At 40.6% G+C, this 6,547-nt stretch overlaps 1 long non-coding RNA gene across 1 annotated transcript in view; it reads right to left on the minus strand.

Moving 5' to 3' along the window:
* Positions 1 to 1,313: 1,313 nt before the first annotated feature.
* Positions 1,314 to 6,547, minus strand: part of LOC115553626 (uncharacterized) — a 5,826-nt gene continuing 592 nt past the window's right edge. Inside the window, exons 1-2 of the long non-coding RNA XR_003978470.1 lie at positions 5,639 to 6,547; positions 1,314 to 2,942 (exon numbers count right to left, since the gene is read on the minus strand). The exon at positions 5,639 to 6,547 is cut by the window's right edge and continues 592 nt beyond it. This is a non-coding gene — a long non-coding RNA (uncharacterized LOC115553626). The remainder of the gene's footprint in view (positions 2,943 to 5,638) is intronic.

Below are 6,547 nucleotides of genomic sequence, written 5' to 3' on the forward strand. Positions count from 1 at the left end.
TTAAAGGCGTGGACCGGCTTTAACTGAAAAAAGCGGGTGACTGGTGTGGACAAGACCGACAATCTCCCCCTCGGCATAACTGAAACTCTCCCCATGCCCCGAGTCCGACTTATAATGGTTTTCACCTCTTTCGATGCTTTTATCCTCCCCTACGGTGAAGTGGAGCAGAGAGGTACCGGAGTTCCAAGCGCGGGTGGAGACGTAAGTCACGTCGACAACAGGGAAGAGCTCACACAAAACCAAACATTATCAAACTTCTTCGCGAAATGTTTTAGTTTCCTTTGCATGAAAAATTATCATTTAAATCCACAAACAACATATGTGTATCCAGGGCATATAAAGACTGGGACCAGAAAAATAATTGCTTTCTCTCCATTGAAACCCATTCATATTTTTCGATCTCATAGGTCCCATGCATGGGCTCTACCGGAAGGGGCGTGACTTCGCCACTCTATGGAAATGTCGCCACTCTGTTATATATCACTCTGATGTAAGGCAATGGAGTGCCATTTATTATTCATAATAAATTATTATGGCATCCTGAGCTAATACAAATATAATATTTTAATAAATTTGATTTTATTAAAGAATAACAACTTTTTTTTATTTCAAGGGGCTTCTATTTAAAATGTCAGCATTTCTTTATTGCAGGGGGATTTTATTTATTGATAGGTGGACTTTTATGTTCAAAAGTACCATAGACAGCCCCGACTTTAAAGTGGCTGAGTTGCCAGCACGAGTACGAAAATAACAAGATTTTATGATTGCAATCCGCCGACTTCCGGGTTTCCCGAACGTGTCATGCGTGCCTGCATGTTTCTGATTCGAATCTGCTGCCGCGCTAGATCCCAGAGCAGTAGAGGAAAGATGCCTCTGGTAGAATCTTCTTTAATAGGTCCATGGGTAGAACCCACGGACATGGTAGTAGTAGGATCACCATCCTTGAGGAACCGAATGCAGAAAGGAGCGACAATTAATCGATGAGGACAGAGTTCGAGACTACTGTAGGCCTACTTCCATCCTCTAAACAGTATTTCTCAAACTTTTTTTCTTGGAACCCATTTTTTTAAAATTACAAACCATCGCGACCAAATTCACAAAAGGCCTTATCTATAAAATCGTGAGAAGAACAAATTTGTGCATAAATGAACATGCATCCTGAAAGTTTTTACTGCCAATTCCGCAACCCATTATATCTGAACTTAAACCAGCCTTTTCGAAGAGATAAGTCAGAACTTTGTCTTGTTATTGAAAAAATAATACACGCATTAAATACTTTATAAATGAGACCAAATAAATGCATTTAGGCCGAGTTAATGTCACTTTGTTTTGGCTATCCCATTGTTTTTATTTCCTCTCATCAGTAAAACAAACACAATGTTCATTAGACTTTCGACTAGATTCAATGTTATAAGTACATTTATAAGAACAATTCAAACATTCAGTACGATCAAAAAACGCTAAAAATGCAATGTGTAAAAATTTTACTAAAACTTTTTTTTTATTTTTAATTTTGCATTAATTTGGCGACCCAATTGAAATCTCCCGCGATCCACATGTGGGTCGCGACCCAGTCTTTGGGAAAGACTGCTCTAGAAAGTTTGCGGATCATCGTATAATCAGGGCTGCTGTATATTCAGCGTTTCTGTGCTGTTCCAGGGTGCTGTAGCTCTGAGCGATATGAGATATTATAAAATGTTATTTATTGATTCATTGTTTTGACTCATTTATATATTCATATGTTCATTCATTTATATATGTATTGCCTGTTTCCGGTTGTATTTCATATCAATATTTCTGTATTTCCTATAGAAAACTTTTTATCTATTTATATTTTATATTTAATATTGACTATTGGCATTTTAAATAACGCCTCAATGGTTCGCAGATGGATTATTTTGGGCCACCTCCATAGCCAGGTATTGACAACAACTTCATATCGCTGCCTCTATTATTGGCCGCAACAAACCATACGAATAAACTACAGCAATGGTTTCTGAGAGGAAGTTGACAAAAATTACAAAAATAACTCTTCATCGTGTAAATGTAGCTTACTTACAGTTACAGTCACTATACGGACATTTCCAGTTTATGTCGTGTGCATTCCAGATTTTAGAAGTTTATACATATACAGTAGGCTATATAAGGTAATCTATAATATGTTATATTTTGTATTGAATGTAAAAGTATAGCCCGCCACAATACTACTACTAATTGCTACTATCAATGCTACAACTTACAATAATAACAGCAAGAATAGCTTAGTTTATAATAATTATTATCATCATTGTTATCAGCATGAATGACAGCATTACCTTTGTGCTTTATCATTGTTCTGAATGCTCAAGCACTTAACAATAAAAAAGAAAAAGTCTTGCATTTTACTTAATTTTATTACATTCAGGATTTTTACAAGTGTACAATACTAATGCCACAATTTTAAAGTGGCAGTGGCTTTTGCTGCTCTCCAGCATACTAGTAAGCGTTGTGTTTTTACTTACCACCAGATGTCAGTATTGCATTAAAACATATAATTTTACTGACGTCCGATCACATGGTCAATAGAGGCTGAAAACGGACCCTGTTACGTTATGGTGGCAGATCCATCATTCATAGTAAAAGTATATTTGTTTCGTAAGAGAATTGAAAGACATGTTCTTGTTCCGCTTGTTTGGGCCCATTGTCTTTGGCTCTTCCTCCCGTTCCAGGGCCCATATATCGCGAGAGTTTCTGCGGCAGTATACTTGCTGATTGCTTCGTTCTCACTCCTCACAACAACCAGCTAAGACACTGCCAGAGAAACACCCACAGTAGGCAAGTCTAGCACCATCCATTTATGCTTAAAGGTCTTGTTTGCTGACAGTTTTATGCTAATATTGTCCACATTCAGCCATGTGGGATATTCTCGATTCCAGTTGCGTTGGACTAAACGGGAGCCGGGCCTGAAAGATTAAAAAACAGTGGTGGAATCAGGAAAGCATAATGAAGTTTGAAAAAGATGTACCCTACATACGCCTAAATGATATGCAGCATAAGCACATTCCGTGTGACTCAGATAGGGTATATCCAAATATCATAGTCAATTGACAGATGCCTATGCCTAGCCGAGGCATCTAGACTTTGGATAGCATCGCTTTCAACCTGCACAACTTGGCCAAACATACCCTCGACCTAAGAATAGACTTGCAATGACTCATGATTTTTCAATAAAGTTGACATTGAATCAGCCCTTGTTTTTCTGTGTGTTTGTGTGTTGATACATCTATGCTTTCTAGTGTTCTCCGGTGACCCAAGCAAAGAGTTGATTTGAACGAGGCTGAAAAAAAGCTGCAGAATGTAAGTTGCACTTACTCTCTCTCCTGTTTCTCTCTCCTCTCCTCTCCTCTCTCTGTGTCTGTGCATGTGTGTCTCTCTGTCTGTCTCTCTCTCCTCTCTCAGTCTCTCTCCTCTCTCTGTGTGTCTTTCCCTCTCTCGGTCTCTCTCCTCTCTCTGTGTGTCTTTCTCTCTCTCTGTCTCTCTCCTCTCTCTGTGTGTCTCTCTTCGTGTGTGTGTGTGTGTGTGTGTGTGTGTGTGTGTGTGTGTGTGTGTGTGTGTGTGTGTGTGTCTCTCTCTCTGTCTGTCTCTCTCTCTCTGCCTGCAGTGCTATTCTGGGCCTTCTGACCGCTCCATAGTGTTCATAGTGTGCCCTGCTGACAGGACAACAGAGTAACTAGAGAGCCCTCCGCAGTGACGGGTGACTGCGGGAGAAGTGTGGAGGTTATTAAGGAGACGTCCAAACAGGCCCCAGAGTGTCACGTGGGGGGGACCCTGACCTCCTAACGGTCGAGACATTCCCTTTAGATTGGCTCTACTGCAATCCATCCCCTAGAAGTGACATCCTCATAATCCTCCACACAGACACGGGGCGTCCTGCAAACATGCACTGTCCTGTTATTGTACATCATAGCCCTCGCGCCGTTGCTCCGCTGGACACTGGACAAACACATGCCAAAGAGAAGAGGCTGTGGTGCACGTGGGCAGCATGTGAAGCGATGTGCACAGTGCCTGCTGGAGGCCTGCGTCCTTGTGGCCTCGTGGCTGCGGTTAGTTTGGGAGGGGGGGGGGGGGGGGCTTTGCTACACCCAGCACATGATGGCAGGAATGTCGTCCTGCGCAGGGCTTGATGTAATCCCTAATACAGGATTGCGGAATACCACAGAGAATCCCCCCCCCCGCCTAGGCTGCGGTGATTTAGGTCAGAGTAGGCCAATATAATCTATGGTCTACATCAGAGGTCAACCTCGCTCGATGCTGACTCGTGGTTCTAATGTTATTGTTCCTCTTTAATGGCCGCCCGGCATTCCTCCTCAAAAAAAGTGAAGGTGAGATAATCGTTGGACTCAGTGGATGATACTGGACAATGTATATTTGAGCACGGTAAGGTGGTGGTTTTAGTTAGCTATGATATTTCTGTCTGTAGCTACAGGCCTGCAGTAGAGCACCTTTAGGAACAAGATTAACAACCGGTGTGAATGACTATCATTTTCAACAATTATAAAGAACTTACTTGGAAAAGGATTAATTTAAACATTAAGTAAATTTTGATCCCAGATTAATATTCTGTTGCAATAAATCCCTTAATTGCTGCATTTGCAACAATACCATGGTAACAGGCTTTGTCAACAATAAACAAACTTTCCTTTCCTAGATTACTGTTTGCAATACAATCTTAACTAGATGCATCAAAAGTTGTCATAAGCATAGTCGATTATATAATACAGTGACGCACATTCATCAAGAAGCATATAATAACTCCATCTCCCTATCGCACACCACTTCCTAAATGTGAGGATGATTTGCGCTATTCTCAGAAACCGACACAGAGACACACAAGATGATCAGTTAAAATGCTCTAATACATGGCGATTAGCTAATCACTTTCTTGCTACAAAAGTATAAATGGCTAATGTTAATGTCACCTAAACCCACCAATCTTAGAAATAATTGTTCCAAAACAGAGCAATGTTAGAATAATTTGCTATAGGGGATTTGTAATTCATTCAACTACACACCGTCATCAAGTGATGTTTTTAGATAATGTATATTTTTTGTTGTTTAAGGGTGTAATTAAATTAACATTTGATTTCTTGAATGCGTTATCGCACTGCATTTGTGAACACTGCACCTAGCACCTGGTTACCATAACACAGTTGCCCCAGTAACTATCTACAGATTTACAAATGTTACCAAGCCAACATTCGTGCAAAGTTCACACAAGACCGTTGTTTAGAAGACAATGATGGGCTTCTGTTCATCAATAGCAGTTACTAATCACAACAAGGCTAGCACACACTATGTTATATCAATAAGACAGTGTGTACACTTGTTCCACTCTGCTCATCGGACAACCTTAACTCAATAAATGTTAACTTAAACTTAGTCATTTAAATTGAGTGATACCTTTTCCTTATTCTGAGGAAACATACCCAGATATGGGCCTTACCCCTCAAAGAACTTATTCCATGCCCTGAATCGTAAAGAAATCTACAGCTTTTTTTCTCTTTTCCCTCCTCATTCTCTATTTCTTTGTTTGTCTGTCTGTGTTTGTCCGTCTGTATTTCTATCTTTTTCTTTCTTTTGTTAAATGGAAAACTCTTACCTTGTGTGTGCTTCAGCAGAAGAAGTCTATCCGGCTTGGATAGAAACAGGCTTTCACCACTGGTCAGAATAGAAAAAAATCATATTATTATATGTTATTAGCTTATTCATATAATTATGTTATAATAAGGCACGTATGTGTGTGTGTGTGTGTGTGTGTGTGTGTGTGTGTGTGTGTGTGTGTGTGTGTGTGTGTGTGTGTTTGTGTTTGTGTGTTTTACTATGCTGTAATCGAAGCAGTATTGTGTACGCCTCCACAATCTTAGTGGATTGTCCTGCTGAACAAAACACCATTTAACTGTCGCTATATAAATAAATCAGTTCAGCTGAGCTTATCCAAAATGCAACGTAGACCAGAGTCCTTTTATATTAAGCACAAAGCTGAATCATGTTTTTTACCCCACGTTAAATTAAAACTACTAGACACGCTCTTCCAAAGTCCTGTGTTGTATCTAAATTATTGGACAACAGATACAGAATCAGACTTACCAAACACTGAGGTGCTGGAGAAATCTGGATCCATCTGTCTCCCATTTTGGCTCCACTCCAGTTGAGCCAGTGGTCCTTGGCATTGACTCCTGTATATAAAAAACAAAATGTGTATACATGTTTATAAATCAACAGGACCGTTATCTTCAGTGGGTCACCGCATGCTGGCCTGATACCACAACCCTCTCTTTCTCTCCTTCTCTCTCTTTCTCTCTACCTCTGTCACTCACACTCATTCAATATCTCTCTCTCCCTCTATCTCTGGCTGTGAGGCAGTACAAGTCAAGGCATGTTCTTGCAGGCCACCAGAAGCAGGCTGGCTGTTGGATCTTGTTCCTGCAGCACAGGGGAGGGGGGAGGAGCAAGGCAGACAGGGGGAAACCCAGAGAGAGGGTCCTCAGTATGACTCAGCCCTTCATGC

This window comes from Gadus morhua, chromosome 1 (genome assembly GCF_902167405.1).
Source record: "Gadus morhua chromosome 1, gadMor3.0, whole genome shotgun sequence".
Classification (NCBI taxonomy): domain Eukaryota; kingdom Metazoa; phylum Chordata; class Actinopteri; order Gadiformes; family Gadidae; genus Gadus; species Gadus morhua.